This window comes from Lissotriton vulgaris, chromosome 9 (assembly GCF_964263255.1).
Source record: "Lissotriton vulgaris chromosome 9, aLisVul1.2, whole genome shotgun sequence".
NCBI classification, from domain to species: domain Eukaryota; kingdom Metazoa; phylum Chordata; class Amphibia; order Caudata; family Salamandridae; genus Lissotriton; species Lissotriton vulgaris.
Genome location: NC_141697.1, coordinates 417,454,833 through 417,482,511, shown reverse-complemented (window position 1 = coordinate 417,482,511; position 27,679 = coordinate 417,454,833).

Here is a 27,679-nt window from a genome sequence, read left to right as displayed (position 1 = left end):
GCGGTGATGCGGGTCTGAAGAGGGGTGGGCTCCCTCGATTAAATAAAATAAAAAATCCAAACGGAGTCGGCACACGCAACCACGGGCAAATAAAGGTGGCAAATGAGTGGCACCCGCGCCGCTCGGTCAATCGCTCAACGGAGAGTGAAACCACGCCACGGAGAGTGAAACCACGCCCATGGAAAAAATCTCGGGAACGCCCCCGAATCTGGTCCGGCCTTGATGGACAGATCTCTGTTCCAATGGCTAGCCTCCATTTATGGAGCTAGCCAATGGAACAGAGGGCGTATTCAAGTGTCCCTTACTGAAAACTACAGATTTCTCCTGGGGGCGGAGCTAAAGCTCCGTGCCCCAGGCAAAACCTAAAAAGGAAAGAATTAACGAAAGTAGTTAATACTGGTAAATATGTAATTTTCTCAAATTCTTTTAAAATAATGATGCAAAATGCGTCATTTTAAAGCACTGTACTAAAGGGGAAAAATTCCACTAGCTCTTTAATAAAAAGTGTCGGGATCACTAACTTTGGTAGTATATTTTTACTTACTTACTTACTCCACTATCAGAAGCAGAGAAAAGCAGACTAGGGGCCAGATGTACCACAGTTTTTTGCAGTCGCAAAGGGGATTCAGCCCAATGTACTAACCCTATTTTGCGAGTTGCTAATCAATTGGCGACTCACAAAATATGGTTAGAGACTCGCTATTAGGAAGGGGCGTGCCAAGGGTGTCACTTCCTAATAGCAAGTCCATAACCTATGTATGAATGTTCCTTCTCAGAAGGGTGGTAAAGCACTCCTTTGGGAATGGAGGTGCAAAAATATTTTAAGATTAGGCAATGCCTGCCCTTAAAAACGGGCTGCATTAAAAAAAACTGCTTTATTGACAAAGCAGTCCCAGACATGGTGGTCTGCTGATCCCAGCAGGCCACCATCCCTGGTGCCCACCATTTCCAATGGGGTCGCAAATGGCGTCAGCTTCATTAATATTAATGAGGCATGCAATTTGCAGCCCCTTTGGGATTCACAAACAGTGTCTGACACACTGTTGTACATTGGATTTTGCGACTCGCAAATTGTGATTCGCATATTCCAATGGTCATCCATCTGGCCCTGGGTACCTCTGTTATCAGAAGCAAATGGAAAGTAGATCAGACAGATCAAGTATCTCAACCAGAAGCAACGGAAAAACAGACCAGGTACCTCTGCTATCAGAAGTAGAGGGAAAACAGATATGGGGCTTCTGCTACAGTAGCAGAGAGAAAGAAAACCAGGGGCAGTATTACATGAAGTGCCTTGGAGGTGCAACAGATGTGTGCAGCTGGGTTCTGCGCCCCTGGGGCACTTTGGTATTACATAAGCGACCATACTGTAATACAGATACCACCAGCGCCATCTTAAGGAGCCCATGCAAATGAGGGAGATACATTGCCTCAGTGCCTGCACTGTATTATTGGAAAACAACTACGGGGGGGCTCTAATCAGCAAGGCTGAGCCAAAATATCAAATGAACAGAAGAAAATGCCAGTGCTGATGTGAATACTATTTAAACAACTAATGTCCAAACCTGAACTCAAAAATAAGAACGGGGTGCACTATTTAATAGTTTTTTTATTTAAACAAAATTTAAAGCAAACAGAATTTTTTTTCAATGTTTTCATTTACACAGGGACGTATTTACAAAAGGACACAAAAAGCTAAGATCGTGATTTGGAAACCATCAATCATACAAGATTTCATACATGTCACATCCATTCAAAACACAATCACACCATACAGGGACAAGGGGAATATACAGCGTGGTTAAAAATCTGTACACCAGGATATACTACAAAATCAAACAATAGGCCACTGTCTGCGAAGACCTTTTTTCGAGAACAGATAACAAAACAATTCAAATCGTTATGTATTGTACAATCCTATACAAGTTAACAAACAAAAACTTCTTAGTGATAGAACACGGTATTGTACTAGCGACCAAGGGAAAGCAAATAAACTCTTGTCGCTCTGGCAGACACGTTGTGGCTGGGGCCTACGCGTTTCGAATCCCGTTGGCTTGTAAGGGATTCTCCTCAGGGCCTTCTGTAGTATCTGAATGAAAAAAATGGAAAACAAAAGTACAAAAAGAACAAATTACCAACAAGAAACAAGTGTTTTAAAGTAATCAAGAGACTCAACATCAGTAAACCCGACAAAGTGAGTTTCCGTGTTTGTAATTTCTTACCAATGGAAACAAAACCAATTTTGAGCTGGAGCGGGGGGTGATACAGTGGTCTTAGTGTCTAGAATAAGAATGCATGTTTTTAGATTAACATTATGTGACTCGGTGGAATTGAGAGGTTAAAACATAGTTGACAATCCTACTTGCCTGATGTCCTTGCTTAAGGTACCGGCAGAGACGTTAAGAGAAACCGGGGACGGAGTTCCTTCAATAGTGTGAGCTGGCCTTGAAGTTACAAGGTTGAACCCGCAATCTGGTGCTTTATCGTCCGTTCTAAGCAGATGAAAAAGTGGTTATAAACAGCGCTTCGCTTGCCACCCTTTGAGAAGTTTGTAGTTGTCGAACTATTATTACCTGGGCTCATCCAGCGCGGCGCGTTTAAGGAGATTTTCTAAATTCTTCCCAGGGCAGGGAGAAAAAACGCTCAGAGTATTTGAAGGAAATAGTAATTCCTGTATCGAAAGGGATAAGACAGAGGATGTAATCAAGCACGATGGGATTAACATAGGCTCAAGCATACTATAAGCCGCAATCGCTTACCGCATAGTATATCAATCAGGCTTTCTAATGTAGATAATTCTGACACGTTCAGAAGATTTTAACTTTAGTGCGACCTGGAAAAAAGCAGGCTGGGTTTTAGAGGAATTTAGTCGCACCACCAAGGGAACAAGAGCAAGAAAGGGATTAATTAACTTACTTGTGCGTTCAGCCGGCAGCCGCCGGTCCACTGGCGTTGTAAGGAGTGCTAGTCTCTGGCGCATGCGTCTCACGAACCAACGGTTGTGGCTAACTCAACTATATATAGGGTTACGTCGCGCGCTTTTGAGAACGGAACAAAATCCCGGATTGGATTGCAGGCCTAACGTACTGAATGATCAAGGATGAAAGAAAGGATTTCATAGTTTGAAAATTTCACTTAATTCATTCAGGCCGGATGTGGTAGTGTCGAATTTAACGATGAGATATGCCTCTCTTTTGGACAACTGTAAATCCATGTCCCCCCCACGGGGATCTTTTTCAATCCGTGATATCACCGTCCATTTGAGGTCACTGATGTTATGCTGTAATTGTGTCCAATGTTGCACCAAAGGTGCGTTCTCGGTTTTATGTCTCAGTCTGGATTTATGTTGTGAAATGCGCTGCCGCACCTCTTGGCTGGTTTTACCTATATACAGAAGTAGACAGGGGCATAATATGCCATATACGACATATTTACTTTTACAGTTGCTGAAAGAATTGTGCCTCCAAGATATTCCATTATGTTGGAAAAGGGAACCTTCCAATGTGGAGTCACAACATAAGCAACTGCCGCATTTGTGATGGCCCGTCACAGGTGGCATTCCCATCATTTGTCTCAGTGTAGGCGGTCTAGGTGTGGGCAAGGCCGCACGAACGATGTGATTGGCTATGTTGTTTTCCTTCTTGAAAGCGAACAGGGGTGGTTCCAGAAGGTTGTCATCTAACTTGCTCACTAAATGCCAATTTTGATTGATGATTTTTTTGAGTTGATTAGCATTGGGGCAGAATGTAGTTACGCAAACCTGTCGTTTCAATTTGGCTTTCTCTTTACGTTCTAGGAGGGTTTCACGAGGGGTCCACTGGGCTCGCTTTTTGCAGTTTTTTACTAGCTTTTTCGAATACCCCCTCTCGCACAGTTTAGATATTAGTTTCTCTGAGTGTAGATGGAAATCCTCAGTGTACGTGCAGTTTCGGCGAACCCGTAGAAACTGCCCGTAGGGGAGATTCTCCCTAAGGCTGCGCGGGTGATTGCTGTTAAACATCAGGGCTTTGTTGCGATCTGTGGGTTTGGTAAACAGCGTGGTAGCTAATTTACCTTCTCTCGGGAAGACTTCCACGTCTAGAAAAGAGATTTTACTCATGGACTGAGTGAGGCTGAATTTGATGTCGGTTGTCCTAGAGTTAAGCCACTGGTGGAACAGGGATAGAGTGTTAGTATCACCTGTCCATATCATGAACACATCGTCAATAAATCGGAGCCAAGTTCCGATATATTGAATGAAGGGATTGTTGTCATGTATAAAGGTATCCTCGTACAGGGACATAAATAGTACCGCCAATTCGGGCGCAAAAGGGCAGCCCATGGCTACACCTTTTACCTGAAAGAAGAACTCTCTATTGAAACTGAAGTAGTTCCTCTTTAAGGCAAAAGTGGCAAGATCAAGTAAAAATTTGGTCGGTACTCGCATTGGGCGTGGTCTTTGATCCAAAAAATGGGACAGAACAGCAATTGCCTCGTCTTGAGGAATTTGTGTGTACAAAGACGTCACATCAAGAGTGAGTAAGATGTCATGATGTTCACAGAACTCAATATTAGACAATTTGTTAATAAAGTCTGTGGTGTCCTGCAGGTAAGATGTCACCTGGCACATACTATGCGGTAAGCGATTGCGGCTTATAGTATGCTTGAGCCTATGTTAATCCCATCGTGCTTGATTACATCCTCTGTCTTATCCCTTTCGATATAGGAATTACTATTTCCTTCAAATACTCTGAGCGTTTTTTCTCCCTGCCCTGGGAAGAATTTAGAAAATCTCCTTAAACGCGCCGCGCTGGATGAGCCCAGGTAATAATAGTTCGACAACTACAAACTTCTCAAAAGGTGGCAAGCGAAGCGCTGTTTATAACCACTTTTTCATCTGCTTAGAACGGACGATAAAGCACCAGATTGCGGGTTCAACCTTGTATCTTCAAGGCCAGCTCACACTATTGAAGGAACTCCGTCCCCGGTTTCTCTTAACGTCTCTGCCGGTACCTTAAGCAAGGACATCAGGCAAGTAGGATTGTCAACTATGTTTTAACCTCTCAATTCCACCGAGTCACATAATGTTAATCTAAAAACATGCATTCTTATTCTAGACACTAAGACCACTGTATCACCCCCCCGCTCCAGCTCAAAATTGGCTTTGTTTCCATTGGTAAGAAATTACAAACACGGAAACTCGCTTTGTCGGGTTTACTGATGTTGAGTCTCTTGATTACTTTAAAACACTTGTTTCTTGTTGGTAATTTGTTCTTTTTGTACTTTTGTTTTCCATTTTTTTCATTCAGATACTACAGAAGGCCCTGAGGAGAATCCCTTACAAGCCAACGGGATTCGAAACGCGTAGGCCCCAGCCACAACGTGTCTGCCAGAGCGACAAGAGTTTATTTGCTTTCCCTTGGTCGCTAGTACAATACCGTGTTCTATCACTAAGAAGTTTTTGTTTGTTAACTTGTATAGGATTGTACAATACATAACGATTTGAATTGTTTTGTTATCTGTTCTCGAAAAAAGGTCTTCGCAGACAGTGGCCTATTGTTTGATTTTGTAGTATATCCTGGTGTACAGATTTTTAACCACGCTGTATATTCCCCTTGTCCCTGTATGGTGTGATTGTGTTTTGAATGGATGTGACATGTATGAAATCTTGTATGATTGATGGTTTCCAAATCACGATCTTAGCTTTTTGTGTCCTTTTGTAAATACGTCCCTGTGTAAATGAACATTGAAAAAAATTTCTGTTTGCTTTAAATTTTGTTTAAATAAAAAAACTATTAAATAGTGCACCCCGTTCTTATTTTTGAGTTCAGGTTTGGACATTAGTTGTTTAAATAGTATTCACATCAGCACTGGCATTTTCTTCTGTTCATTTGCACTGTATTATGGACATGGGCGCAGAAGCAGTGAGGAGGTGCACGGACTATGCACCACAAAGAGGTGGTGCACAGTCAGCCCTCTGGAGATAGTAAGTGGGGGAGGGGTCCCCCAGACACCCCCTGCAGGCTGGTGTAGTCACTCACTGCACCTTCCTACAGGGGGATCTCTGTCCACCTTTGAAGGGCAGGCCAGGTGCCGCCTACACATTGAAAGACAGAGCGGCTGCTTGTAACAGCTGGTCATCCTTTCACTAATGTGCTGCCACTAGGGCAGCCACGACATTGCGGCTCCCCTGGGGGCAGTACCGTATTAAGGTGCTCTTCCCCTGCCTGAGCCTGCTGCACCTTGCTTAACCAAGGCATAGGAAGGCTCACAGCAGACTACCTGGAAGTCCTGTGATAATGCACAGTATTGAGAACTTGTACTGTTGGTCGTTTCCTCTGTGGTTAAAGCTACTGGAAGTCAGTTTTAAGGCCCATACTGCAGGCACTATATGAGGGCTGAGGAAAGAAAAAGAGAGAAAATAAGAGAGATAAAGAGAAAGAAAGAAAGAAATTGAATGTAGAGAAAGAAATGAGACAAGAAAAAGGGAGAGAGTTAGAGAATGTGAGTGAGTGAAAGAACAAAGGCGGGAGAGAGAAAAAGCAAACTCAGTTGGTTTCAACATTTTTGACAGGTCTACATTTGGGGGCATATTTATCAAAGTTTTGTGTTGCCCTTGTGCCACGCAAGGGTGCCGGAAAACCTAAATGAGATTTATCAAGCCACGCAAGGCCTTGAGAGTCTTGATAAATCTAGAGTACAGCATGGCAGCCCAAATCACTGCCTTGTGTTACTCTGTGGCAGGGAGGCATGCCCTGGGTGGAGCGTGAGGTGGGTGCTCCCACTCAACTACCCATGGACACTGACACATAACCAGATTTAACAGCACTGGTAGACCTAGGACTGTGTCAGAATTGTACACCTCCCCACCAGAGGCACAACAAGGAGAAATATCTTTATTTCTCCTCGTTGTTTCTTCTATCTACGTGTGCTGCATTCTACTGCATACTTAGAAAGAAGAAAATGCCTCAGAGGATTGTTTTTGTGCAAGAAGGCATACCTTCCTGCACAAAAACAATCCTGCCTGCAACACAGGCACCACTGCAACATGCATTGGCGCTACATAGCCAAATATGCGCCAGAGCTAAGAAAAGACAGGAATGCGCCATATAATAGTAAGTACGGCACATTCCTGTTCTTTCACGCAGTGCAGCAAGGTGGCTTGCTGTGTTGTGTTGCATGAATTTTCGATAAATATGGCCCCTCCGTTCTCAGTTAGGTGAAGTTCGGGAGTCTACTTTTGGTGAGGCTAATGACCAGGAACCCCCCAAGAACAGCTCTGGATACTAAGTGCGAACACTTAGGATCGGGCTCTGATAAAAACACATATTGGAAGCTGGGGAGAGGCATGCTATTATTCCCCAGCTCCTTTTGAGTATTTTAATGCAATTTCGTACCGTGACAGAAAGTTGCACCACTTTCTCCATATAGTTAGGCCCAAAACATGTTGATGTGTCCCCTTTAGAGAATCCCATCAACAGCCAGCTTAACAATGCCCCAAATCATACTTCAAACACCCAAACTGTAAATATTGTGGGACAAAAATAGAAAAGTGAGTAAAGAACACCTCATATAGTTAATTTGGAATCAATTTGGAATCAGGATCTGAACACGCCTGAGGAATAACTTGAAAATCAGTTGCTGCACCCTTTTCCTTTAGTGTTTGCTTTTCAAATGTATGTTGGGTGCAGCCATGTGCCTTGTCAACAGCATTATTGAACAAGTCACTATGGTAACTAGGAAAGACACACCTAGCCTCTTATGACTTAGGACCAACATACTTATAATACACCCAATATTCAACAACAAAACATTTAACTACCTCATGCTGCCTGCTACCTACCACAACTGACAAGTACTACTAGACTCTGATAGGAGATGGAATCCGCAAATCCATGGAGTGAAAATACTGACTCCTACTGGTGCTGCGAGGCAATACCAATGGCAGCTTGTGTACAATACAAAAACATAACATTTGAGCAGCTGTGTTTCAACAAATTCAACCCTTTGCAAAATGCGTATCAACATTTTATTTTTGAAGTGAATAAAGAATGTGTGCAACCGTCTGTATTCAATACTACAACCTACTGTTGCTAAAATTAACCTTTTCTTTTAATGGTACGGCTAATTGGATATTGCTACCAAAAAGAGTGGGCTTGGAGCCTACCCACTAATTACCGTTGGTTGGTTTTCTTGACCCTCTCATGTGCTTGTTTTGTATTCAAGACGAAAATGGGTCAACACAGTAAACCAGGGACCAGGGTAGGAAAATGATTAGTAGAGAAACAATGGTCCTATGAGGGAAGTGTAAGCCCCAACTTCCGTGGCAACATGTAAAATCCATGAATAGATTGGTTTAATCTGAATCAAAACAAAATGTATTTAGTACATTTTGTAAAACATGAATTAAAAGATGACTTAACAAATAAATTGAACTAGGGTGCTCCAAGTAATGTTGTAGTGCAGTGCAAGTGATATCGGCGAATTTAAAGTGTGCGAGTGCTATACAGAAAGCATACATATACAAGTGACTGATAGATATAAATAGATGTTGTACATCACTCTGTGTAGGAGTGTTATCTAAAATCAATTAAAACAGTCCACTGAAAGAATTGTCGACGTTTCAACTCCACAAAGAAAGTATTTATACAAGGATCATCATCAGGGCGAGAGAATAGGATGGAAGCACCTAGAAGTGAAAAAATCATGTTTCAAAGTAGAAAGAAGATGTTATCAAGTTATTCCATAGTACATCACACTAATCGGTTGTGTTAATCATTTTCAACTAGTTGGTACGTTGTAGCCAACAGTAAATATGTAGTTATTGCTTAGATCCCAGATTATACCCAAATTACTGAAAAGTGATTTGCTGCCGGGCCACTCTGCTTTCCATAAAGCCCTTTGCAGAATTTAGATTTTATTTTTTTGTTATTTACCAATCTAAGTCATACCTGCTATGTTACATAGGTAATAAAAACAGAAAGGCACTGCATCATTCTGTAGGCAGGCGCACACCTACATTATCACGCATGAACGCATCCTCTTTTTGCTCTTTTTGTTTATTTGCTGATGTAGCACAGCACTGGCATAAAGCGTTGCAGAAACCAGCAAGTTAACAACGCGAGACCAATTGGCTTTGTCAGTGCTTGTTTTTAAAAGCAACTGTTTGATTTGTATTCATTAGCAACGTCATGGTTAATGTCTTTGGGGTTTGTATAATGCTAAAAAAAATGTAGTGCTTTATTTCGAACTCATTTGCATTTCACAAAGCACGCAATGTTCACATGATCACTCGTCAATATTAAATGTAATGCATTAACAGAAAATAACAGTTGCATCTTTGCAGCACACACCTGAGGCCTAACTCAGAAGCCTTGCCATAGGAACACATGGAGCACGACTTGCATAGCATGACCTCCTGGGGTACTGACAGTGCCAGTTGTTTAGGTCGAGCCTGGGCAGCGCATGCGCTGCTCTGCCAGGCATGCTGAATTAGAGCATGGACTTGAAGCCCCGCCCACTCTCCACCCATATTTGTCACTGGCTTGTGTCATTGTCCTTTGTAAATGCAGGCTTCTGATTCGTTAATAGTCTTGTTAGTCCCTCCTTAGTAGCGCCTTGTCTTCATTTGTAACCTCCCATGAGGACTGGCCCTTTTACTTTGGTTGTTACACAGTACGTCTTATTTAGTCTGTAAGCACTATTTTCTTAAATGAGTTCCTCCTACTGCAGGCATCGCATGCCTTCCTGCAACATTCAGAGCGCCATTCGAGCTTTCACTTTCCAAGCAATAGGGCCTGCATTTACAAGAGTTTGAGCAATTGTCCTTGTACAGAACAATACCTTTTATTTATGTGTTAATTATCAAAACAGATGAATAAAAGGCATTGCAATTTACAATGCCACTAGCTTAAACTCTCGCAAAAGCATGACCTATTGCATTGCACACGCTTGTTTTACTCTCCTCATTTGATGAACAAGGCCAAAAAAATACACTACCCCAAATAATCGAGGAGTGAAGTTAGGAAGATAAATCATACCCTCATCGAAATTTTTGAATAATTCTATGCCTCTTTTGGGAGCTTGAGGGGAGGCATCGAAATGCAGGAAGTATTTCTGTGTCGCTCCATGAGTTCCGGTGACAGCATTGAAATACAACACTTCCGGAAGCCATGGGCAGAGAGGGAACTTGAATGGACAGAACACTGGACTGGGAACCAAAGTCAGCCCTGGCTAAAATGTTCTAACCATCCCACACTGCAGGAAACCGTGACTAGAGTGGTGCCATGGAGGCATGATTGGGTCATGGCAGTTAGGACCGGCTTTTGGGAGGTGTGACTGGTGCAACTACACGGGGCGCTGACCTGGAGGGTGGGGGGCACTGACCTTAGGGGGGCGCTGTGTTTAGCAATACCTTACAATTTGAAAGCACCTGCTGCAGAGCTCCTTGTTGGTACAGCTTTTAGGCAGCAATAAAAATGGCAGAGAGAGAGTGGAGTTTTTTCTAGAGGCAGCTTTGACTCGTATAAAGTAGCGCATTGGTTAATATGCCTGCTGCAAAGAAAAGATCTGTATTTTATATGGATAGCTGAATGGATTAGTAAAACCAGTCTCTACCAGTGCTTTAAAACAAATGAAATGTATGTGAGAGAGGAGCTATGGAGAGATGAGAAGCACTTTTACTGGGTGGTAAGGAGGGAATCCAAGGCCGAGGAAAAAGGTAGGGGGGAATAGACTGTCTCAATAGGCGCCACCAGCGCTAAAGCCAGCCCTGATGGCAATCCACGAGCCCTGAAAGCAGCCACTTGTTTGGTAGACCACTGACTAGGACTATAACCAGTCCAGCTCTGCGCAAGGTCAACAATCTTGAACAATCATGGATTGGAAAGTGGGGTTGGGGTGACACTTATGATGGGCTGACCATCACCAGAGCAGTGAACGTGCTTGGAGAAACATCATTAGCATAACATCCCCCCAGGAGCACTCTTACAGCACCTACCAGGGACCTCACTGTCAGCCCAGTTGCAAAACACACAGTGGTGTGCAGCACCTCCTCAGAGGCAGGAGTGGGGCATTTGTGACTATGGTAGGATGGCGGTGGAGAATGCCACTTGAAGGGTGGCTTGGTTTTAACTTGAGGTTCCAGAGCTCCAGCTACAGTCTGGTTTGAGCCTTTAGTTGCTCGCCCACCTCTACTCTCAACTCTCAACAATGCCAAAACTGAAAGGGGTTTGGGAAAAATTACTGCACCAGCCAGGATTCCCTCTATGAAATGCTCTCCTGGTGCATCTCGCCAGGAAAAAAGCAAGATTACTATCCTAGATAGCGGCTTGGGACAGGGGTGGTGCCACAGGTTATTATGATTGTTAGGGCAAGGTTGAGAGGTGACGAAAATTGAGGGGAATAGAGAAAAGGTATAATGATGTATCTTGATTCGATGACTAGAAAAAAAAAACAAAGTTGGGTAATAAAAAAAGATACTTTAGGTAGGGTTGACTGTAGACACGTCAAACTTCTCCTTCTGTTTTAGAAGTAAGTCCAGGTGTTATCAGGCAAAACTTTACTGGAATCAATTGAGCCCATTTTGGTATTCATTGGCGAACACATCTTCCTGAAGCCGGACTGATCTACGGGGATTTCCGAAGATTCCCAGGTCTACAATCTACAGTAATGCAGTCTGTCTTGGTTGTTTATTCATGAACTACTATCCTCTTCATCCATTTCAAATCAAAAACCGACGCCATTCTGGGCAATTTTTTTTGTACAAAACCATGACTAGAGGTGTTTCAGATAAGCCTCAATGGGAATGTCTGGGAGATTGTCAGCATTTGTAAATAATGTTCTGCTTCACCATGACCATATCACAGATGTTCTTGTCATGAAAAGGGGCTATTGATTCACTGGCCCGGACAATGATGGAAGATCTTTCTTGATGGCATTTTTTAACCTCTTCTCCTTCCTTGAAGCTTTTTTCGTATCTCCCATTCCTCTCTCCGATTTAATCTGGAATCTCTGGGTGCATTAATTACACAGTTTTTCGTTTGGAATTTCCATTTAATTTCCGAGTTATTTATTTTGAAAAGGGAGTTTTGCTTCTTTATCACCAGTGAAACTCCTAGGGCCATATGTATCAAGGTACCAATTTGCGATTCTGTAATAGCGATTTTTAAGAAATCACTATTTCAGAATCGCAAATTGGTATGTATCAAGAAAATCACATTTTTTTAGTGATTTCCTAATGTTCCTTAATTGCGAATTCGCAAATTGCTAATTCGCAATTAAGGAATACTTTCCCATTCATTTCTATGGGCCAGGAGGCCCATAGGAAGGAATGGGAAATTTGCAATTCGCAATTTGCTAATCGCAAATTGAGAAGAATTTCAAGGGTGCAGGGGTGTCCAAAGGACACCGTATTGCACCCCTGAAATAAGCATGGCTGCACATGTGGTGCACATACATGCCCTAAGGGCATGTATGTGTGTCACATGGCACTTAGAAAAATGCCACAATTGGCATTTTTCAAGAAATTCGCAAATTACCACCAACTTGAAGTTGGTGGTAATTTGCGATTCCTTAGGGACAATTTGCAAATTTTTTTAACTTCATACATTGCATTTAAGGAAGGAGTTGCTTTTTGGACTCGCAGAAACTTGCCTTGCTGACGCTTGACACTTCCTGGCGCTGATACCTTCTGGCGCTGCTATCTCCTGGACTTGGGCCCCTCGACGCTGTTTACCGGGGGTGCTTGCTGGTGACTCTCTGCCCTGTAGCCGTTCCCCCCCGCCGCAGGCGCCGCAATCCATCAGGCGCAGCCGCAGAGTGGGGGGAATCAGGCACAACAACTTGCAGGTGCAATCGCATTGGCCACGCCCCCTAAACGCGAACGGAGGCGCTTTAAAAAGGCGCTGCATCTGCTGGAGAGCGGGTTGCTTTTTGGACTCGCAGAAACTTGCCTTGCTGACGCTTGACACTTCCTGGCGCTGATACCTTCTGGCGCTGCTATCTCCTGGACTTGGGCCCCTCGACGCTGTTTACCGGGGGTGCTTGCTGGGGACTCTCTGCCCTGTAGCCGTTCCCCCCCGCCGCAGGCGCCGCAATCCATCAGGCGCAGCCGCAGAGTGGGGGGAATCAGGCACAACAACTTGCAGGTGCAATCGCATTGGCCACGCCCCCTAAACGCGAACGGAGGCGCTTTAAAAAGGCGCTGCATTTCCCGCAACGCGGGACTTCGCCGGGCTAAGCCCGGGCAAAGGGCGGGCCGTCTGAGGCCGTCCGAGGTCGGCCAAGGTTGGGTTGGGCCTGGTCTCTTGGTTTGCTGATCTGGAACTGACGCCTCTGCATAACAACACATCTCTGCAGGCTGCTACGTAAGTTATTCTGACTACAGCTGTGTACAAAGTGTATTATGCCTCCTAAAAAGTTAACCACTCCTAGTAACTCTATTGAGAACTATCTGGTACAAGTAGTTGAAAAAATTAACAACAGCAGAAGAGCATCTTTGGGAATAGATTCATCTACCCAATCTCCCTTTATTGACATCGAGGCTGACGATCCCTTTGGCCTTCTAATCAACAATAGCACTAATAGTGCTGCACCTGACTTGTTTCCGGATACTATCACTATACAGCCCAGTGGTACCGTTGCTGGAACTGAAGACCTTAGCGTCAATGAGGTACTGTCTGATATTATTATTAGTCAGGATCATTCTACCTCCCCTCCAGCACCCGTCCCGGGTAAACGGGAATGTCTCAGGTCAGCTAAGAATAAAGTAGCAAATCCCCCGAGGAAACACTCTGAGGAAGAGGAGCATGACCTGACTAATGAGGCGTATGTTACACTTTCAAATGCCCAATTTAACAAACTATTGGCTCTGATGGACACAAAAATTAAAGGTGTGGTCAAACCCCTGGTTAGCAAAATAGACAAGTTAACTTCTGAGGTTAACCGACTGGAAGGTCTATTACAAAAAACCATGGGTGAGATAGGGGAACTTCCGGTAAATGTCTCTGCAAAGATAGAGGAATCTTTAAACAAATCAGTAACCAACGCTATTAGTGGTCTCATCCCTGCCCCTGTATCAAACCCCCTGATGGCAAGTAACAGTACTCTACCTGGTGATTCCCATATTACCTCGATCCCTGCTCCTGCTGTTGAAGACCCATTTACTGAAAAAGGGACTTTCGAGCTTGTGGTTGAAGCATCCCCATTGGTACTTGTCCTCGCCAATGTTCCTCCCTTGGCTCAAGGTGAACGGGAAACAACATCTTCTCTAAGAAACAAATCCTTATCATGGTTAACCACCAACATGGTAATTACTCCCTGGGGAAAGCAGCAACTCTCTGAAGAGCTCGTCAAAGCAAGAAGGGTACAGTGGATCGGGGACAGGGTGAAAAAATTCAAAGGGGAGTGTGTCGTCCTCCATTTCTCTGACCCTGGGGTCTTGCCTAACATCCTACCAAATATCTTACCACCACAAAGGCGAACAACTTCAATTGTTCCATTGACTTTGGACTTCTTCTATCCTAGAAAGGGAAGCGGACCAAACTCAAGTATTTTAAGAACCAAATGGAACATTGTGACTAAGAGGGGGAGAAAGGATGTTGCTTCAGTGGACTGGGGTTTGGGGTTGGAAAATCGTCTTTCTGCATTGTCTAACCTAAGCGATTGCGATTGACAACCATCCACCTGTAATTCTGTTACCGTGCCTCTCTGTGCCAAAAGTACACCTGATTTAGCCTGTAATCTACCAACAACTAGCCCTCTGGGGCTTCTGACTGCCGATTTACCTGGGCTATCTAATGTTATAACCATAAACAAGGCTACTGGGGGTAGGACGCCAAACAAGCATATTACAAACCCCGGTACTCCTATGACACCTATTTCAGGGAATCTTTGGTCATGGAACGTGGCCGGAATATCTTCCAAAATGGACAGCGTTGATTGGTTTGAATTTATTAGCAAGTATGACCTCTGTATTTTTCAAGAGACCTGGGCGTGTGAGCCTACTTTTGCATTGGGGTATGTGAATTTTCATGTTCCTGCTATTAAGGGCCCTAAAGGGCGGCCGATGGGGGGCCTTACTATATGGGTTAGGCAGTCTTTAAAAATTGCTGTAAAATGTGTGGAACTTGACCAAAAAGATATCCAGCTTATCAGATTGACCAGTGATTTACCCATCTCCATGGATATTTATAATATCTATGCTAGAGGTGGCAGCAAAGGTAGATCTGAGGTTCTTATGTGCCTTTTTACACTTCTTGAGACCCAATCTGCAGGAAAAAACATTCTAATTGCAGGTGATTTGAATCGGACATTCGAACCTCTCATCACTGGGGATTTTCCTCTGGGATCGGAGGAAGATAAGCTTTGGGACATTCCTACACTAGAGTCACCCCCGATAACTCGGTGGACGGCTGACATCCTAGGTCTAAACGCTATGTGCTTGGAGCATGGGCTACGAGCCCTGAACGGCCGAACCCAATCAGACCGTGTTCCCGCCATGACGTTTAATAACGGGCGAAGCAAAAGTCGCATTGACTACGTCATCTGTAGTATATCGATATGGTCATTACTCAGTGACATGGTAGTTACAGTCAGGATAGAAAGCGACCACGACCCGCTATGCGTCTCACATAATTGGTGGACACCTAACGTAATTACTCCAAACCCCTGTGACCTACTTGTCCCCCCAACGATTACGCCATCCAATAACATGCGTAGGTTAAGATGGTCTGGTGTTAAGACTGACCAGCAGGCCCTGGAAAAGATAGGAGAAGCGGCAGATAAGGCCATTCTGGCCCTGGAAAATATTACTGACTATGTACAAGGACATGAAGATGTCAACATAGTTCATACGACTCTCTTTAATGAAGTCAAAAACTTCTTCCTAAAACCCGCCCGAAATAATAGGGCTTGTCCATTTAAACCAGCAAAGTGGTACAATAAAGATTGCAGGGCAGCAAGATTTAAATTAGGAGCTGCAATCAAAAGCAATAAATTGAGTGAGATTCGGTCTGCCAGGAAGCACTATAAAACCTGTATTGCCAGGGCAAAAAGAGACTGGGACGAAGACCACTGGCAGAAACTGAGATGTGCTAGTGAAAGTAAAAATTCTAGACAATTTTGGCATATTGTCACATGGGGCCATGATAGATCACCAGAGCCTCCCAACAATAATGTCCCTCATGATGCTTGGGTTAAATTCTTCAGCGAGCAGTACTCTTCCAGATATCAGCCTGTTAGCAACTCAAGCCTAACATACCTGTTCGCAGATGAAGATATTTTTATGCTAAGCGAGGTCCTGACTGCCCTGAAATCTGTGCATAGGCATAGGGGCCGTGCCCCGGGTAATGACGGAGTTCCGGCGGATGTCTTCTTAGATGACACCGACAGGTGGAGCAAGTACATCTGCCTTTTACTAAACCACATAGCCAGGGGCGCTGAAATCCCGGTATCCTGGCGGGGTGCTGTCATTATCCCAGTATATAAAAAGGGGGATCGTGCCCAACCCTGTAATTACCGCCCAATCAGCCTAATAGACACGGTCCAAAAAGTGGTAGGACGTGTAATCATTAATAATTTGCTTGATTGGGCTGAGGAACAGAACGTCCTATCCCCTTTTCAGGCTGGGTTTCGCAGAGCAACTAGCACTGTGGACCAGGTCTTCCGCTTCCAATTGATTCAATGGCGGACAGTGGTCCTGGGCAGATGCAGTCTCTACGCAGCTTTTGTTGACCTACGAGCTGCATTCGACCTGGTGCCGAGGGCAAAATTGTGGGAGGTGTTGGCAGCTCTGGGGGTCCCTATGACTATTTTAACCTTGATCATGAGACTCCATGAGGGCACTTATGCTAAGATCCAATGGGGTGGCTACGGCAATGATACTATTGACTTCCCTGTCGAGCGTGGGGTTCGACAGGGTTGTTCTATGGCACCGACATTGTTTACTCTTTTTATAAACGGAATTGTTCCCCGTATGCAAGCTGAGTCCGTAGATGCTCCCTCACTCGCTGGTGCAAAAGTTCCTATTTTAATGTTCGCAGACGACACCTTAATTTTATCAAAATCCCCTAGCGGTCTGCAAAAGGCATTGGTAATTTTTGACAAATTTTGTAGTGATCATGGCTTGGAGGTAAACGCAGCTAAAACAAAACTCATGGTTTTTAATCCTTGTAGGAATTTCAAATCCAAAATAACCATGAGTGGGCGCTGCCTTGAAGTAGTGAATTCCTTTACTTATCTGGGGATACATATCTCAAATGACAACAGATGGAACCACCACTTAAATCTGGCAATATTAAGACATAAACAACTGGCTGGTACCATTATTAAGGAGCATATGAAATCCTTAACTAAACCAATTAAACCGCCATTAATCATATATGAGGCTAAAGCAATAGGGTCTGCACTGTATGGGGCAGAGCTGTGGGGGCAAGAAAACCTCCAGGAACTACAGAGGTCAGAGAACAGCTTCCTCCGAAAACTAACTGGCACCCCACAGAGCAGCCCCCTCTTGCCACTCAGATATGATCTTGGCAGGAAGGAAATCTCGGCTATGTGTAAACTTAGACCGATATTATATTGGCGTAGAATTTGGACCACCCCCGAGTTGTCACAATATGCAGAAGGATTTGCTGATGTGATCAGAGCAGATCGATTCCATAAAATCAAATGGTTTAGATCATTAAGAACAGCATTAAGTGAACTAGGGTTAAGCGAATTGTGGTCTGATCCAACCGGGTCATCCTTTCCATCTAAGTTGTTTATAAAAAACCTCTATTGGGAACAGGTTGAAAATAAGAGTCTCCTTAACAATAATAATGGGTCTATGACGACTGCCTTCCTTGAAGCTAAACTGTTTCCAATGTTTGAAATTTACTGGGATATTATAACCAAACCCATGGACAGGAAGCTGTTTTTTCAAATGAGGGCTGGCTCTCTACCTCTTGGTAATTTAACATCTAATTGGAGAAATGGAGGTCCAGCTACTTGCCCAGTTTGTGGGGAAGGTAAAGAGACGTTGGGTCACTTCTTGTTTGTTTGTCATGTATATTCTGTTCCTAGACGTGTTTGGTTGGCCCCCATGTGTAGAAATTTGGGTACTAAAAGCAGCATGGTAGCTCTACGCATTGTTAAAACTACCTCCTTAATTTGGATTATTATAGCGACTGCTAAGTACCTGGGGTGGGCGTGGGTAACTAGGCAGAGATTGCTAGTAGGGTGACTACTCTCTGCCTAGCTGATCAGAGACTGCTAGTTTATCTATTCTCTGTCCCCATGCCAGGTGTCTATCTGACGAAAATCTTTTTTTTTTTTATATATCAATTTTTAAATATGAAGTAGGATTGCTTTTAAATATGACCTTTATTATATGAACTTTGCACCTTATGGTAAACAACTAGATGTAAATGTTATTTTAAACCCCTTTTTTACTGTGTTTGTGCTTAAAGTCAAGTCTGACTTTGTAATTTAATTGTATTTTATTATGTGTTTGTTTGTCTGCTTTTATGAGTAAATACTCGAATAAAGCACTTTTGAATTGAATTGAATTGAAAATTTTCGATTCCTTAAATGCAATCGCAAAATAAGGAATCGCAAATTTTGCGATTCCTTATTTTTCACCCAAATTCCATGATACATACCATTTTGCGAAAATGAGTTCGCAAACGCCGAAATTCTGCGAATTTCGGCGTTTCCAAACCCATTTGGCCTTGATACATATGGCCCTAAGTCTTAGTCGACACTCTTCTTCTAATAGTCTCCTGTCCAGAGTTCCATGCTTAATTTTCAGGAACCTACCCAACTCCTCTCTAAATCTGATGATTAGGAATTTCTTGAATAATAGTTTTGTACTACAGCATTTCTAAAGTGTTAGTCGTTGATTTGCCACAGATCTCTCTTGTCTGACTCTCCCCTATATGTCACAGTGGTGGACAAATTAACAGATAGGAGGAGGTCCGAGAAGATTCTATTTAGCGTGGTCGCCATTGCCGGCTGTCTGCGACGCTCTGTATTAAGATCACAACTGGCTATAGACTGATCATTTTGTCTGATGGTAAAGTCTCTTAGTTCCTAAACTGATTCCGCAATAGAATCACCAGATTAATACCGGACAAGTCTGTTTCATGCATTTTCTACACAGGATCATTCTCAATCTTTGCTGGGTTGGAAAAATATCAACATAGGAAGTTTGCTGTGGCCTGGGGGAAAGAGAGGGAAGATGCAGAAGGTGCTGTAAAGTTTAAAGAGAGTGTTGATTTGGGAGGCTTTTTACACCCCATGCTTCTATGGGTCCTTCAAACCGCATCTGCATTCTAGTGTCCCTGTTATCTAGCACAGATAGAATGCAAATGCAAATAGCTGGGGTAACAGGTGGCAAATGTGGGGTATCTGCTGGCATGATAGAGAGTGCTGAGAACATTATTCGGTATATCTACCCCTCTTTGTTGTAGGATCAAACTTCTTCTTCATTCCACCTATGTGGTTATCATGGAAAAATTTCTGATGGAAGGGTAGCTTACCCTCACCACTTTCTTTCATACAGAACCAGATTCTTTCAAGAGAATCACACTTCTCTTCAAAAGGGAAGGGGGACTGTGGAGTGGGTTAGCGTAGCGACTGCTAACACCTCATGTGCGTCAGGAAATCTAAGTGAGGCTATACTGCATATAATCATTGGGTCTTTGGTGCTGTAACAGTCTGGGCCTTCTTAGCACAGAATTCAGTAATATTGGCCTAATTATTGGACTTCACAGATAAGAATGCAATGGATGTGCCAGTGAAAAGCATCACTCCTGTTGTCAGCCAGAGATGCCCAGTTCTGTACGCCTATCTGATACCCTTAAAATACATAGGAGGGTCCCCGTAACCCCTTGACAATTTGGTATAAGTAAATTCTCTAAAGTGTAAACACATTCTAAATTGGGGCTAGATAAAATAAAAGTATTTACGAAAGCCAGCTCATCTGTCACTGCTTTCAAAATCCATTTATGGAATTTTACTAGGATCAATTGCTTACACAATAAGGAGTTTGTTTCATTTGTCTTGACCCTTAGAAGATACACCATGGGCTTGTGTGTCAACAGTTCCTTGCACTTTAATCATTTTCAGTTTTATAAACATATATTCCTATTTCTTTTTAGACAAGCCAAAATATTTTTGAAGTCCTTGTAGTTATGTTTCATTGCAAAAAAGCCACTGAAAGTGGATTTTAATTGGCAATTGGAGGCACATTTCCAACATGGAAACTGAACTGTTGTTATCCCGTTCAGATGTTGCATATATTCCACTAAATGGCCTTTTATATGTTGGCCTTCCTTTGTGTTGATGACACATTTTGGCCTCTATTGATTCACAGGTCTTCTCAGGACAATCAGAACAAAGGTGATCAAATTAGTTTGAACAACTCAATTCAAAAGTTCTTGCCTCTCCAATCCCATCCACGGTCCAGGCTTTTACATATTACAATTCAATTCAGAACTTACAGCATCTGTATAGTCCCCATTGTTAGACATATTGCATCATGGTCCATATCTTTGTCAGATATTCTATACTAAAGAAGGGCTGGCGAGTGTGCTACACAGGGTCTACACACACCCAGGGCCTTGACTATAATTGGGCTGTCTGGTGTCGAATCTAGGTTTTTTTTTGGCAAGCAGGCTAGTTTCTGCTACTTCTGGCGCGTAGGTCTGCACAGATTCCAATAGGTGTAATAATGGAATATGCCTGAAATATGAAGGGCTGGCTCCAACTTGACTCAGAGCTTAGGAGATTCATCATGGTGGTTCATCCTTGAAGTCTTGTCCTACACATTTTCTTGGCTCTCAGAGACTGTTACAAGACAGGATCCAGGTTAGAATCAGGCCAAACGAACTGGGCATGCGCACGCCTGCTCAGTATCATACTAAGAGCTCATGCTTAATACTACTGGGTATTAGGCATAGGAGACATTGCCAGACTATCCAGAGCAGGGCCATTTCTAGGCATAGGCGGTCACTTATGACACTACCTGCCAGGAGCGCTGCTAATAAACTCCTTGAACAGGCATGCTGCTACAAGGAGTGCTAAATCGAAAGAGCCCTAAAACGGGTGTGGCTTAAGAAGTCCTTACTCGAGGCGTGCCCATGTATTTATTACACGTGAAACAGGATCCTATCTTATAACAAATTCATAAACAGAGCCTCACTGTACAAACCATAATCATTATTCACAGGATATTATAATTATGGTTCAAATCTGTTTTGTTATGTGTATTACAAGACAACGTACAACAGATATGCCAACGGCATGTATTCTATTTGTGCCACAGGAGCCAGGCATAGGTTACAAGGCAATATATTCGATTTTCATGAGCACCAGTTAAGGACACATTTATTTACGGGGAGATTAAGTGATTTGCCCAGAATCACAGGATGTTGTGCTGACTCCGAGACTCGAACCTGGTTCCCCAGCTCTGAAGACAGCAGCTCTGGCCGTTACACCACATCCTCTCCCCACTTTCATGGTGAGTTCTGTTTTAGTTCTGCTGAAGAGGCTCAGAGAGGCAGGGGTCGACGGCACCGCCCTGTTCTGGTTCCACTCATACTTGAGAGATAGAAAACAGGCTGTGTCCCTCCCCCCTTTCCAATCCGCTGTTTCCCCAGTACCTCACGGTGTACCCCAGGGCTCGTCCATTAGCCCGATCCTTTTTAACGTTTATCTAAAACCACTGATCACGTTAATCAAATCCCACAGATTGAAAACGGTAAACTACGCAGACGACACCCAGCTCATCCTCTCCTGGGAGGGGGAGGACTCAATCCCCATGGAATCGTTCCATGACTGCTTAAGAGACACAGCCGGCTGGCTGCACATGAATTCCCTGCAATTCAATTCCTCCAAGACCGAGGTCCTGTTCTGCTCTGCGAGCCGGATTCCTCGCCCATTTCCTATAGAATTCTGGCCGCCGGAAAACCCAGAAAAACCACAGCCGGTCACTAGTGTCCGCAATCTGGGTGTTATGCTAAACAACAACCTCAGCATGGAAACGCAGGTAACCAAAACAGTCTCTACCTGCTCAGCCCTACTGCGTTCTTTATGTAAAATCATGCCACTACTCCCCGCCCAGGCCTGAGCACTAATAGTCAGGTGCACTATCCTTAGTCGCCTCGACTATTGTAATGATCTTTTGCTCGAGTCTCCAGCTGTTTTACTGGACAGACTTCAAAGAGTCCAGTCAGCTGCAGCCAAACTGGCCCTTGGTTGGACCAGGAGATCCTCGGCCACAGCAGCCTTAGCCGAGCTACATTGGCTCCCTCTGAAGCAGCAAATTGCTTTTAAAGCACTCTGCCTCGTCTTCAAGGCACTACACGGAACGGGCCCAAGATCCCTACAAAAAATGTTTTCCTGGTACACCCCCACCAGAACTCTCCGATCCACCTCAGCCTGCCTTGTGTCGGTACCCAGATTTAACAAGGTAAGGACCGGGGGAAGATCCTTTAAAGTGGCCGCAGCCAAACTTTGGGACAGTTTGCCAGTCGACATTCGCCAAATTCCAAAACTCCTGCCTTTCAGAAAGCGAATCAAAACCTGGCTCTTCCCCAAACCCGTCCACTGCTAACCCCCTAATTAGCCTCCCGTCTCTTTCCATCCTAAGGAGTGAGCCTCAGCGCCAGGATACCTGTCAGGTGACAGTTGCGCTTTACAAGTGTTTTAAATAAATTAAATAAATAAATAAATTAGGCGATGACAACAGGAGAAATGGGTTGGTGCAAGCTGCCTCCCGGGGCTTGGGCCTCAGGAATCAGGCATAGGACCCACAGATATTTATGGCATGTCAATTCGGTAAACTCTTTGAAAATAAATGAGATAAAAGGGCCCCTCAGCGCTTGAAATGCCTTTCTCAGTGTTACACTACCAGGGTGAGTTTCTCCATACCCAAGGTCCAGCACTGCCTATGTAACGGTGTGGTGTGTGTGGGGACTGTGGTAGTGTCCCACTGTGTGAGTATGGTCTGAAGTGCTGCTCTCAATGCTAGCCTAATCTGGCGTCACCGTCTGGATTTTAATAGGCATGCCTGGGAGTTATGTGGTAAATTAATTTTACCGAATCATTTTTCCATATAATTATCAATAAAAGACAGCTCATTCAAATGAGAGGCAGAGTCCGTGGGATCTGAGTTATACGGGCTTTAATGGAAAATCCTCGAGGATTGGATATCATGTTCCATCACCTCTAAGGTTCAGGAAGGGACATTCAACGTTTTATTAGCATTACACATTATATATAGTAAAATGGTACAATTGAAACCAATACAGTAGGCGTAACAGGTGAAAAGAGAGAGATAAGAACACATGTGCGTAACAGGAGGCGTGTAAAAAGGCGTACACATGGGCGTGCACTGTACATGTCAGAGAAACGTCACAAGAAACGTCACATGTGGGTGGATGCATAGAGAAAGTTTGCAGGATCAGCAGAAACCTATGACCTGAATGCGCGCGCAACTAAGCATGACGTGGAACTGGGGAGAACTGGGGGCTTTGACTTTAGCACTAGTGGAGGAGACTGGTGTCTGGGATGTCAGGGCAACCTGTACCTATAACATATCTGGTATCTTATGTTTGGAGGATGTAGTGTCTGAAGTAAAAGGTCTCTCGGGCAGAGGCCGTTCAATACTGAATGCTAGTGCGTGCGTACGTGTCTTGGTGCAACGTGCGGAGCCAAGGGCCTACCATGGTAACGGGTTCAGTAAATCACTTGCAAGGAGGACAGGAAGGCCGGGCCCTTTGCTCTGCAGCCGGGAATATGTTTACCTATTTCACTAGACTGGAATGTGTTTTCGAGGAGGCTGAGCAGATAACTGTAGGCAAAATACGATTTTGGCAGGCAGTCCAGGCCGAGCCGGGCACCGCTTCGCTGGCAGGAAGTAAGGCAGGGGTCAGGGATACATACAGCTTTCGGAGACAGGAGAGATGAGGCTCGGGGCCTCGTTTAAGGGCCTAGCTCGACTGGGCCAGGAAACATGGAGAAAACGTGTGCGAGATTCAGAAGTGCACCATGTAAAGACGTTGGCACCATATGCCTAGAAGCCTAATTAACGGGATTTCTTTGCATGACGGGATAGCTGACATGTTAAGGATGGACGCAAATGTATTTGCGTCTTTCTGGTATGCACGGAACAGAAGTTACACGACATACAAGGAACATGGGTGCATGGATAGGGTGCGAGTGGGGGACACATTAGCTACCTGAAAATTTCTATTACCTCATTCCCTCCTTGGACCCTACTACACCCTTTAGGATATATCTATATTCATGAGACCATCTATCTGTTCGTAAAGCATCATTAGTTCTTCTTTCTTTATTCGGGAACGGGAACGTGTACTTGGACGGGGAATACAAGCTGTGGCGTACAAGCCGCAAATCGCTGGCCCACATTGCAGACAGAGACAACAACTGAATACTATGACCAATATTACTCCTAGGAATGATAACAATTTCCATCCCCAGGCGGATATTACACTCCAGAGCCAACCGGACCAAGTCCAGGAGCCTGGATTCTGGTGTATCAGGTGAGCAATCTCATGAAGCCGAGTTATGGCCTTATAGACGGATGGCGCGTTATTAGGAACAAACACGCAACAACTGGATCCGATGACTCTACAAGCCCCGCCCCTATCTGCCAGGATGACGTCAAGGACAAGGCGATTTTGAAGAACAACAAGTCTCATAGCAGACTGTTCCTCAGTCAGGTTACCTAAGGCAGAAGTAGTCTCGTTCACTACTGCTTCTAAAGTTCTAGTTAATTTGCGTATCAATTTACTATTCTGGACAGGACCTACAAAGAAAAAGAATCCTTTATTGAAATCTGTATATTGCTCCCATGTTGTTTCAGTCTGGTCGACAATCGGGGTCTTGATCTCCCTTCTATGTCTTACATGCACAAGGTGTGGATTTCTGTGATAATCAGGCGGGGCTAGGAAAACAGGTGGCAATAGGAACGCAATATAGCACGTCCCATCCCAATCCAAAGGCAGACGTACATAGGCTGTCTGACCACATATAAAATAAGAATGGCGGGAAGCTTTGAAAGTAGACTTTCCTTTATCACTGAATTCGACAACAGTATTACAATCACTGTGTCCTAGACTTACTGAACCATTCTTTCTGACGCATAATTCACCTTTCACTGGCAAGACTGTAATAAACGGCAAGTCCGAATTAGTCTCAGACTGCACATTCAGGATCATGAGGTTAAGTGTAAAATTACCTAATCCATACACTTCATTTTCTAGATCGGTCCCTGTCCTTTGGGGAAGACCTTCTTGGTCTGGGAAACATATTTTATTCATGACTGTATTCAGGTTCCCCCATATCCAATTGCCTTGGGAAACCTTGGACTTACTATCTGGGGAGGACATTAAAGTAAACCATGCACCACACGAACCATTATGTGTGAACGGGTAAGGAAAAAGGGGCAGAGCTCCCTTGTATTTCTGATAGGGAGGGAGTCGGCCACATACCCAGCAATTGGTAGCATTGCTGGTTTGGTGAGAATGGTGTAACATACGGATGAATGTATTGTTGCGCATGGCTAAACGATAGGACAATTCATGGGGAGGCAGGTCACTAAAAGTATGCTCTATAGTGTCATTAGAGGAAGCATGTACATATGAATCAAGAGGAAAGAAAATGTGTAGCATTAAACTAATGCATATAATCGTAAGACTCAGAAGAAACATAGAAATTAATGCGATAATGCATCTGCTGTGCAAAACTTTACAGTACTGTTTTCTCTTTTCGCTACGCCTATCTCTCTGACTACTTGGGTCTATCTTATTCATGTCAGAAACCTGTCTAACCGCTTCACCCGAGGGGGACTTAAACAATTAAACGCTGTCTGACTTACTAGACCTTAATTTTGAACGATACTCCTCTTGGGGAGTTTTCTCTAGCAGGGGGAGTTTAGAGTCAGTCTCTAAAAGTGGGCAGTCCTTAATCGGGATTTCTGGACACAGTCCGTGAAGTTTTTTAACGTGGCTTGAGTGCAGCCAGCCCTTGCGTCCTTCCAGCTTGACTGCAGTTCTCGTTGACATCAATACCAGCTTGGGCTGCTTCCATCTGGGTTCCAGCGGACTTTTCCTATCAAAGTTCCTCACAAGGACATAATCGCCAGGGATGACTTCATGCGGTTTTACTTGGGTGTTGTCCGGAAAGGCAGCCGCGACCTGTGAACGACAAGATTGTAGTGCAGACATCAAGGAAGCCAAGTAATCTGTCAGCATAGTATTATCAACATCTGTTATGCGTCTAGGCATAGGCGTACCCCACATGTTCGGGGGACGACCAAAAGTAATTTCGTACGGAGACAATCCTGTTCTAGAATGGGCTACCATTCGCATGTAAAAGAGTGCAACTGGCAGGGCAACCATCCAATCTACACCTTTCTCTGCACATATTTTTGCTAGGCGTGTTTTCAGGGTTTGATTATGTCTCTCTACGAGACCTGCGGCTTCGGGATGTCGGACGCAGTGGAACTTCCATTGGTAACCTAACAGGAGTGATACCTGTTTCATGAGCTCGGATGAGAATGGCTGTCCATTATCAGAGTACACGACACGGGGCAAACCATATCGTGGGAAAAACTCACGTACCAGCTGTTTGGCAGTGGTTGCAGCAGTGTAATCGGGGACTGGATATGCTTCTGTCCATCGGGAAAGAGCACATACGACTACGAGGACATACTTGAATCCTTGGCATCTGTCCATCTGGATATAATCCATCTGGAGGACTTCAAAAGGATGGTCAGGAGGATGAAATCCACCTTGTTCCACGGGGACACCTTTTCCTGGATTGAACTGACAACAGATCATGCAAGTACGCACTTTCTGTTTTGCTGCTGCTCGTAAATGTTTGTTGAACCAGAGATTCTGTAAACTGTCTAACATGGCTTTCTCTCCTAAGTGTGCTGGACTATGTGCTAAATTAATAATGATTTGAACCATAGAGTCGGGGAGGAACCATGTGGCTCTTCCCTTCGTCATCCATCCCTGATCTGTTTGGATCCCTCCTTGTTCAGTCCATTTCTTGATTTCATCTGGGGTTGCATGTGTCTGTATGTCGAGTACATCTAGAGTGGGATCCTTAACTGTCAGGCAATGTGTCAGTGTAGGTACATCAGTCTTTGTCATGTCAGTCGGAATGTCTGTCTGAGCTGTGAGTTTGGCTGTTCGATCTGCCAGGTCGTTACCCTGGGAAATAGTGTTGGTGACTTTAGTATGTGCTTTGCACTTCATAACGGCTATGGCTGTAGGCGAGTGCATTGCTTCTAACAGGGCTTGAATGAGGGGACCATGCTGAATCTTGGTACCGTGAGAAGTTAAAAAACCTCTCTCTTCCCAAAGAACTCCGAAGTCGTGAACGACTCCGAATGCATACTGTGAATCTGTGTATATGTTAACTTTCTTGTTTTTGGCTAGTATACAGGCTTGGATCAGAGCAATAAGCTCTGCAGCTTGAGCAGATAGTGTATCAATACGGTGTGTTTCTATGACTTCAGTTTCAGTGGTCACTGCATATGCGGCCACTAACTCTCCTGTGCTTGTTCTCATACATGAACCATCCACGTAAAGTGTCAGGTCTGGGTCGGTCAATGCAATGTCTGTCAAGTCCTGTCGGGGCTTTGTCACTATATTAATGACTTCTACACAGTCATGTGGTGCTGGAT